At 54.3% G+C, this 9439-nt stretch overlaps 1 pseudogene; it reads right to left on the bottom strand.

Moving 5' to 3' along the window:
• Positions 1–8595: 8595 nt before the first annotated feature.
• Positions 8596–8713, bottom strand: LOC137651379 (5S ribosomal RNA; annotated as a pseudogene).
• Positions 8714–9439: the final 726 nt, after the last annotated feature.

Below are 9439 nucleotides of genomic sequence, written 5' to 3'. Positions count from 1 at the left end.
GCCTTCGCGAGGGGCGGTCTCGGGTTCCTTGAAACTATTGAGTTGCCTCATTAGTCCAAGGACCTGCCAGAAGGAGTGCGATTCGCGCTGCTCTCCTCCTTGTGGACTGGTAGCTAAGTCTCCTGACCCCATTGGCTCTCCATGGGGGGACACGCGCACGTTCTACCGGGGAAAGGTTGGCGCTGGAGGAAACCTCGACGATGATTTGGGTAACGTCTTCGAGTCCTTGGGCTCCCTCCTGGGAGGGATAGAGCACTCCAGCAAAGAGGTCTGGAAGGTCCCTCCTACGCGAGACGTTTCTCTTCCTTGAGGTGGGGTTCCTCCCATTGGTGCCGTGGGAGAGTGTCTCACCTCACTGGATTCTCCTGAGGACGCGAAAGGTTCGTACATAGGAGAAGGAGAAAACGCCTGCGAGGGGGAAGGAGCCTTCCCGACGGACCTCTTGGGAGCCAGCTTTACCCTGGGAGAAGTCACAGCGAAATCCACTCCTCTCCTTCTCTTCAGCGGGGGCGAGGGAGCTTTTAGTTTCAGTCCCAGATCAGCGAGGGCTGGCTTCATAGCCTGCACCACCGCTTTCATCAGGGAACCGAACCAAGGCTGGTGGCTGACTGACGCAGTGTTAGCGATCCTCGCTGGAGGGAAGGGGATCGGTTGATCCTCTGGAGTGGATACTACAGGGCCTGCCTGGAAAGAAGAAAGGGAAGAAGAATGTTGTCCGGACCTCTCCGATGACCATTCCTGCTCCTGGGCGCGTGCTCGGCGCTTCTGCGATGGTGATCGCGAGGACGATCTGGAAGTACGCGGCCCCGGTGCCTCGCAAGGCTGGGCGAAACCCGGCGGGAATCGCGCTGGTGTTCGCGCGATGGTAGAATCGCTGGTTCGCGCTGGCATTCGCGCGATGGCAGAATTGCCGGGTCGAGCTGGCGCTCGCGCGATGACAGAATCGCTGGGTCTCGCGTGGGTGCTGGGTGTCGCGCGGGCGACCGTTGGCTCGCAGGCGCACGGAGATGAGGGCGCAGGCGCGTATTGGCGCGCGGGCACGTGGGTGCGTGGGTGCGTGGGTAGGCGGGAGCGTGGGCGCGCTGGCGAGGGGGCGCGTAGGCGTGCAGGTGAGGGTGTACGTGAATGCACAGGTGAGCGCGAGTGCCTGGGTGATCGCTGGAGATCAGGAGAACGATGGCGCGTAGGCGAACAATGGAGTCTAGGCGAGAGTAAGCGCGTTGGCGAGCGATGGCGCGTTGGCGAGTGATGGCACGTTGGCGAACGGTGGCGCGTTGGCGAACGGTGGCGCGTTGGCGAGCGATGGCGCGTGGAACGCGCAGGCGACCGACCGCGCACAGGTGAGTTGACGCGTGGGCGCGTTGGTGAGCGTTCGCGCGGGCACGTAGGAGAACGCTGGCATGTAGTAGATCGCGGACTCGTAGGATGGCGCGCCGTGGCTGATGGTCTCGAAGGTGAAGTCTCGTGGGTAGGCTCAGGAGATGACTCGTGGGCGCACAGGCGCGCATGCACTTTAGTGCGCGCTGGAGACTGGAGCGCAGGCGGCGGTCGACGCGTAGGGGAACGCTGGCGAGGCAAAGGAAAAATGTCCTTGCCTGCGCCCAGATCCGAAGATCGTGGGCGCGCGGGTGAATGTTGGCGCGCTGGGCGCGCATCAGGAACTGGGCGTGCAGTAGTGCGCTGACACGCAGGAGGTTGACGGCGCTCAGGAGACTGTTGACGCGCAGGGCGCGCAGCAGGGGCTGAAGTGCGCATGCGCGCAGGCGAGTGCTGAGCAGGAGAGTGCTGGCGAGCAAGTGAAAGCTGGCGAACAGGAGAGCGCTGACGAGCAGGAGAGCGCTGGCGAACAGGGGCGCGTTGGCGATCAGGAAAGCGCTGGCGATCAGGAGAGCGCTGGCGGTCAGGAGAGCTCTGGCGATCAGGAGAGCACTGGTGAGAAGAGTCTGACGACTCATCTGCCGTAGAGCGCTTGCTCGCAGGAGGGCGCTGGCGAGCAGGTGAGCGCTGGCGATCAGGAGAGCGCTGGCGAGGAGAGTCAGGAGACTCTACGGCAGGAGAGCGCTGGCGCGCAGGAGAGCGCCTGGCAAGCAGGAGAGCGCTGGTGAGCAGGAGAGCGCTGACGAGCAGGCGGGTGCTGGCGATCAGGAGAGCGGTGGCGCTTGCGCTCTACTGAAGGGCGCGCAGGTGAAACCTGGCGCAGAAGGGCCTCACCCACATTGTGGGATAAGCCCTTCTGCCCGAAAGGACCGGTGCTTGCGTAGGCAAGGAAGATCTGGCAGGCGCAGGAGATCGCGAACGATCTGCAGAGAGGTCCAGAGGAGTTACTGCTACGGTCTGCTCCTGACGAGAAGAGTCCTTCACAGGGGACGACGAGGATGACGACCCGAAGAGGAGGCGCCTCTTGACTCTCTTTTAAGGAGAATGAAGGCTTCGGCGAGAAAGAGGAGGGCGAGAAAGAGGAGGGCGAGCCTTACGGCGAAGATGACCTCGTGGCAGGGTATCAGCATCGTTGGTCCTCCGGAGAGGAGTCTCTGTTAGTGCACTCCCCCGAGGGGGAGCAACACTCGCAGGAGAGACCGTTGGATCCAGCTTCCCCCTCGAAGGATGTTCAGAGGGGGAACCTGGGCCTTCAGCAACATCCGCAACAGTAGCAGCAGGGGTTTGACCCGACCCGTCGGACGCCTCTACCACAACAACGTCGACAATAGCCAGGGGGTCTACCTCTGGTATTACCGGCGACCGTTGGACAGCTGCCCCCAACTGGATCAGATCAAACAGGGCTTCCTTGGAGGGCGACCCCTTAAGCCCCAAGGACGCCCAATGCTGGAAAAGATCGTTGTTAGACACAGTTTGGTCGTAATCTACAAAATCAATAATATCCTCCCCCGGAGGAGGAGGGGGAGCTGCCTCGCTATGGGAGGCAAAGCCCTCTCCCGCACCCCGAGTTTGGGAAACAAAAGAAGGGCCTACGCTACCACTCGGCGGCCTCTCACGAGATACCGAACGAGTGGGAGCTTCAGAGGAGGTTCGGGCAACGGAAGAAGAGTCCTTGGAGCCTTCCTCCCCCCGGGCAGTCCCTGAGGAAGAACGGTCTCGCTTAGAACTCTTCTTACGCCGCCGGGCAAATCTCTCCCACTGGGAGGTAGGCCACTCCCAACATTCCATACAAAGATTATCACTATCACACCGTTGGCCTCGACACTGCGGGCAAAGGGTGTGAGGGTCTGTCTTGACCGCCGACATGAATGTTCTACAGGGAAGATCGGGAAGTACAGAGCATTTCCGCATTGTGGAGGCAAAGGTAGAGGCCAACTTCAAACACACACACACTGAAAGAAAAAGAAAAACAGATTAAGGCTGTCAAATATGCGAGGACGGGACAGAAACATCTGTACATCGTCCAAGCCAAAAGTGAAGTGAGGCAGCTCACCAGTGTGTGTGTGTGGGGGAGGGGGAGCTAGCTACCCCTCCCCTAACCCCGTGCTAACTAGCGCGGGGGTAGTTTAACCCTCGTTAAAATCTAATGGCTTGTCACTTCAGCTACGCCGAAAGTAAACCCTATGTAAATAGCGTGGTTTGTATTTCGGTTACGGAACAATTTGTTTTTTGTGACCCTCTTCTTTACTCTCACTGAACTAACAGTAGTGTTGCTGCAGTGCATTTAAGATAGTATCTCAAACTCCTCACTGGGCAAAGTAACAACTAATGTGGATCATTGGTTACAGAAATAATAATTGCAATCTGAAAGGGCCCAAATCTAAGGTTCAGCACCCCCGGATTTTGACACATAGCAATAAACTCAGGGACAAAGCTGAGCGGCACTTCCCTCACATCCCCTTGAATGGGCGATGTCATTTGAGATGCCACGAAGTTCACAGACTCTCTTTGCCGGGGCAAAAACGAGCAGGGACGCCGTCTTCAAAGTGAGACTTCGATCAGTTGCATGGCGTAATGGTTTATAGGGAGGTCCTTTAAGGGACCTCAAGACAAGATCCACGTTCCAAGGAGGAGGTCTGATTTCTGACTAGGGACTAGGGGCAAGTGATCTCATAACTCCACGAGTAAAGAAAGGTCGAACGAAGAGGAAATGTCGACTCCTTTCATCTTGAAGGTGAGGTTCAAGGCTGAACGATAGCCTTTCACTGCCGATACTGAAAGGAGCTTTTCCTCCCGAAGGTATACAAGAAACTTCGCTATTACTGGAATAGTGGCATCCAGTGGAGAGATATTCCTTTCACGACACCAATCACAGTCAACTCTCCATTTTCCCTGGTAGACGAAGGCTGAGGACCTATGCAAGTGTTTGGATATTTGCTAGGCAACTTTTCGTGAAAAGCCCTTCTGAGAGAGGAGACGATAGATAGTCTCCACGCGTGAAGTCAAAGTGACTGCACAGTCTTGTGGAAGATGTTCGCGTGTCGTTGTTTGACTAGATCTGGTAGTGTGGTAGTGGAAGGAGTTCTCTCGGTCGATCTACGAGAAGTTGCAGGTCTGGGAACCATTATGCGTGATGCCATAACAGGGCTAAAAGGGTCGTCAATAGATCTTTAGACGCTCTGGTTATTTTTAGCAGTCTCATCAGACAAAACGGGGGAAAGGCGTACACGTCGATGGTGTCTCACAGTTGTTGAAATGCCTCTTGCCATAGAGCCTGAGGGTCCAGGACTGGAGAACAGTAAAGAGGAAGCTTGCTGTTTAGAGAAGTTTTGAACAGGTTTACTGTAGGGGAACCCCACAAAGTCAGGACTTTGTTGGCTATCTGACGATTCAAAAACCCTTTGGAGCCTACTACCCGAGTCGCTCCGCTCAGATTGTCTGTGAGCCCATTTCTTTTGTCGGGAATGAAGCGAACTAATAGAGCTAACGAATGTTCTTCTGACCATCTGAGGATCTTTAGGTCAAGATGGCATAAAGGCTGTGAAAAGGACATCCTTGTTTGTTTATGTAAGCCACTACTTTGGTGTTGTTACTCATCAACACCACAGAGTGACCTGCCAGCAACTGTTGGAACTGATGAAGAGCTAGGTAGGCTATTCTCATCTCTAGAAGTTTTATGCTCTGGTACCTTTCTGATTCTAACCAAAGGCCAAAGAATGCATGGTGCAGCAGGTGAGCCCCTCACCTTTCTTTTGATACATCTGTGAAGATCATCAAATCTGGAGGGGGAACGAGAAGATTCTGGCCTCGCTGAAGATTTTCATCTACCATCCACCAACTCAAATCCGTCACCTGATCCTGACTTGTAGGAACTTGGGTGTCCGGTAGGTTGAAGTGTTGGTCCACACGGACTTCAACTGCCACTGCAGTGATCTTATCCTGAGGCACCCGTTTGGAACAAGACGCATGAGAGAGGTTAGATGGCCTAACAGACTCAACTAACAAGAGGCCAGGAGAACTTCATTCCTGAGGAAAGGAGCAGCCACTTCCTTCAGCCTACGTACTCTTTCGTCTGATGGAAAGACTTTCTCTAGGACGGTGTCTATGATCATTCCGAGGTATATCAGTCTCTGTGAAGGTTGCAGTGATGACTTGTCACGATTCATCAGGACCCCCAGATCCTGACAAAACTCAAGAAGCAAGTCTCGGTGACAAAGAAGGGTTGTCTCAGAGTCTGGTAGGATCAGCCAGTTGTCCAGATATCTGAGAAAACATGCCATTCCTGTGACCTCAAGATGACACTAGGGCAAACACCCTGGTAAACCCCTGAGGGGCTGTCGCGAGACCAAAGCATAGAACATTGAACTAGTATGTCTTTCCTTCGTGACTGAACCTTAAATATGACAAATTCAAAGATAATTTGTATTTTTCCTAACCATACAAACCTTAGCTATTTACATTGGGTTTACCTTTCCGCGTAGCTGAAATGGCGAGCCATTAGAATTTAACGAGGGTGTATTACCCCCGCGCTAGTTAGCAGGGGGGTAGGGGAGTGGTAGCTAGCTACCCCTCCCCCCCTCACACACCGGTGAACTGCTTCACTTCACTTAGAGGTAGGACTTGTCTTGGGGGACAGGGCTGGCGGGCAAATATGTGTAAATAGCTAAGGTTTGTATGGTTAGGAAAAATACAAATCTCCGAATTTGTCATTTGTTTCGTAACCGAAATACAAACCATGCTATTTACATTGGGTGACTTACCCCTTAGGAAGGGTGGAAAGTCCCCAGCCATACTGGCTTTGGCTTTACCCGGGGACTCAGAATCCGAGTGAGTCGCACTCGAGAAAAGGAGTCCCTGCACCTCACAAGTTCCTTGCTCCGCAAGGAAACGAGTGGCCTACATAAGCTTGTGTGTGAAGGAAGAAGTGTGACCCGTCCTAGGCAGTTGACCTGGAGTTCCAGAAGGAACTCTGGGTAAGGACGTTCCCAATACCACCTCGTCAGGGTATGGGGGACGCGACAGTATTGACTCAATACTCGGAACACAAGGAAGCATGGTTTACCTGCAGAGGTTTGAGGTCAGCTATGCAGAGACCAGGATGCTGCTTCCCCAGTAGAGGGGACGATGAAGAAAGAAGTAAGGGCCAGACATACTTCTTTCGTTCATGCAGACTAAAACCTGATAACAATGCCCTCAACCTTCTGCTACCTGTCCAAAAAGGAGCCTGAGGTTAGACCAGCTGTTGTGTAGCCACCACAGAGCGATAGAAACGTATCGATACTCCTGTGGGTCATGTCCTGCAGGAAGCGGGCTGCGAAGGTCATTAGACGCTTCCAGACTCCAGCTTGTAGCACCTGCGTCACAGAGTAGTACTACTCGAAGGCGAGGGACGTTGCGATATATCCGACATCGTGCTGTAGGGCAACGTGACGGGGGAGGGTCTGGATTCAGGTCGAGATGAATGTCCTTGAGTCCGAGCTGAAGAGGTATACTGGTGACTCTCCCGTGTCCTTCCTGTGCTCCCAACCTGGCTGCACGTGAGGACAAACTGCAGCTGTTCTCAAAGATAACCCCTCCAGTTCCTTTACTGGCAAGAAGGAGAAGGTTTGGGTCATCTGATACAGAATGGTGACTCGAAATCTTGAAGGAGTTGGACCGAAGGCCCGGGACCCCAAGATTCTGAGTCTAGCAAACAACTCAGGAGCGAACCTGAATGTTGCCTTCCGCTATTCTCTAGAAAGGGCCGAGTCGTACGAGACCAAGAAGATTGCTTACACACTGGCCGAGGCCAGAGTGAGCAGGAGCACCGTCCCCCAAGACGGAATACGATCAAAGGCCTGACGTAATGGTTCTTGAGAAGATCTCTTAGGGGACTAAAGAGTCCGAACCATGCTCCATGGAGGAGGTTTCACTCCGACTGGGGGCAAGGACGTTCGCAGCTTCGCATGAGCGAAGAAAGGTCCAGCGGGAAGGAAAAACTCTATTCCTTTCAGCCTGGAGGCCAGGGAAAGGCTGAGCGACAGGCTTCACTGCCGTGAGCGGAAAGGAGTTTCCTCCTGCCGAAAAGCAATAACTAAAGCAATAACTCCGTTATTGCTGGAGAAGAGGCCTCAAGGGAAGAGGTATCTCTCCCACGACACCAACCACGGGTTGTCTCTTCTTGAGAAGGCGGCGTAGTGTCTCCAGGCGATGCAACGGCTCGTGAAAGATGTTGTAGTGTGGTTGTTTGAGTAGCCTGTGCCGTGGGAGAAGCTCTCCCGGGAGTTCCGTCAGGGGAAGCAGAGGGTCCGGAAACCGTTCCGCGTATAGTCACAGTGGAGCTCTCAGGGCCATCGAAAGGTTGACAGACAACCTGGTCTTGTTGAGAACCATTCTCAACAGACAACAATGGTGGGAAGACGCTGCCGTCGATGTTGTCCCACCATCACCGGAAAGCTTCTTGCCAAAGAGTCTTGGGGTCTGAGACTGGGGGGAAGAACAGCGGAAGCTTGAAGTTCCAGGCTGTCGCGATCAGGTCCCCCAGGCCAGGACTTGCTGGTTACTGAAGGCCAAAAACCCCCAGGTACCTTCTATCTGCGAGGCTCTGCTCAGATAGTCGGAGAGAACATTCCTCTGCCCGGAATGAGCGAGCCGATAGTGGTATTGAGAGGACCTCGGATCATCTCAAGATGCGAAGGTATGAGAATGCGTCCCTTGCTGGTTGGAATACGCCAGTACCATGAAGTCGTCGCGCACGGAGCGACTCGGCAGGAACTGTAGGATCTGTAGAGGGACCAGACTACGGCCCCTAAGCCTGCCTGAATGATGGAGGGGTATCCTTCAGGTCCTGACCATAGGCCTGAACCGGAACATGCCCCCCCCCCCCCCCCCTTTTCTTTGACGAGTCCGAGAACAGCCTCAAAATGTGGGGAAAGGACGAGAATATCCACTCCCATCAAGAGGTTCCATAGGTCAACACCCATTGCAGGTCTAAACGTTCCGTTGGTCCCATAGGGGCCAGAAAGTCCGGTTAATCGTTGCTTTGATACCACCGGAACTTGGGCCGCCTCACAGGAAACTTATCCTGAGGCGACCGTTCGGGACTTTAGACGGGTCAATGAGGAAAAGAGACCCAGGAAACGTTCCAAGGTAGGGCTGAAAGCTCTGCTTGACTGAGAACAGGTACTGCGACTCTCCTCAGCCTTGCCACAGTCAACTGAAGGGAAGGCTCGGAGAAGGAGGCAACAGGATTTGGCGTCCCCAGGCGATCACCCATCCAAGTACTGACCAGACCCAACGTTGCTTAACTTCGCTGATCGGACGAGAAGCGTGTTTTCAACGTGGTGAGGCCGTTGACTCAATATCATGGCTAGATACTCCAAATGTTGAGGCAGAAGCAGAGAAGGCTCCTAGCAAATTACCATGAACCCTCACTCATGGTAAGGACCTGGAAGCTTGTCCCGGCGTTGAAGAAGGTCGAACCCGAGCCTACCGGAGTTGACCAGACCTCCAAAAGGCGAAGGAGGCGGAAGCCTGCTCCTGAGCGGCCATGAGGAAAGCAGGGAGAGTTCTCTGGGGAAAAACCTGCGATGCCGCGGCGGGATCGCCACACCGCATCTTAAGCAGGAACACCTGTAGTCTAGGCAGAATTCCAAGAGCTTCCTGGAAGATGGATGGATTGGAATCTGGAAGTACCCGTCCTTCCGATACAGGGCCTAAGGAGTCCTGCCGCCTGCTGTTCCACGCTGGACAAAGTTTGTTCGACAAACTTGATTAGAGCTGAGAGGTCGAAGACGGAATTCCCATCTCAGATGCTTTCCTACGAGAAAGGATCGACTGAAGAGGCCGGGGGGTGAAGCCGTCGACGACCCAATGGAGGACCTTCTCCTAAGGCATGGATCATTCTGCCCAAATGGGCAAAACTCTTGCCGACCCCATGGCATAGAGGTTCAGTGACACTGAATTTGCTGACAGAGACGGAGAGATGGTAAGAGCGAGGCGCGATATAATTGGCTGATCAGGGAGATCGTGCAGGAATCGGCATCGGGAAGCTGTTATCCGGATGAGTAACCTTAGGCATCCT

This window comes from Palaemon carinicauda, chromosome 12 (assembly GCF_036898095.1).
Source record: "Palaemon carinicauda isolate YSFRI2023 chromosome 12, ASM3689809v2, whole genome shotgun sequence".
Classification (NCBI taxonomy): domain Eukaryota; kingdom Metazoa; phylum Arthropoda; class Malacostraca; order Decapoda; family Palaemonidae; genus Palaemon; species Palaemon carinicauda.
Note: the sequence above shows the minus strand (reverse complement) of the source record. Positions and strands in the feature narration are given on the sequence as shown.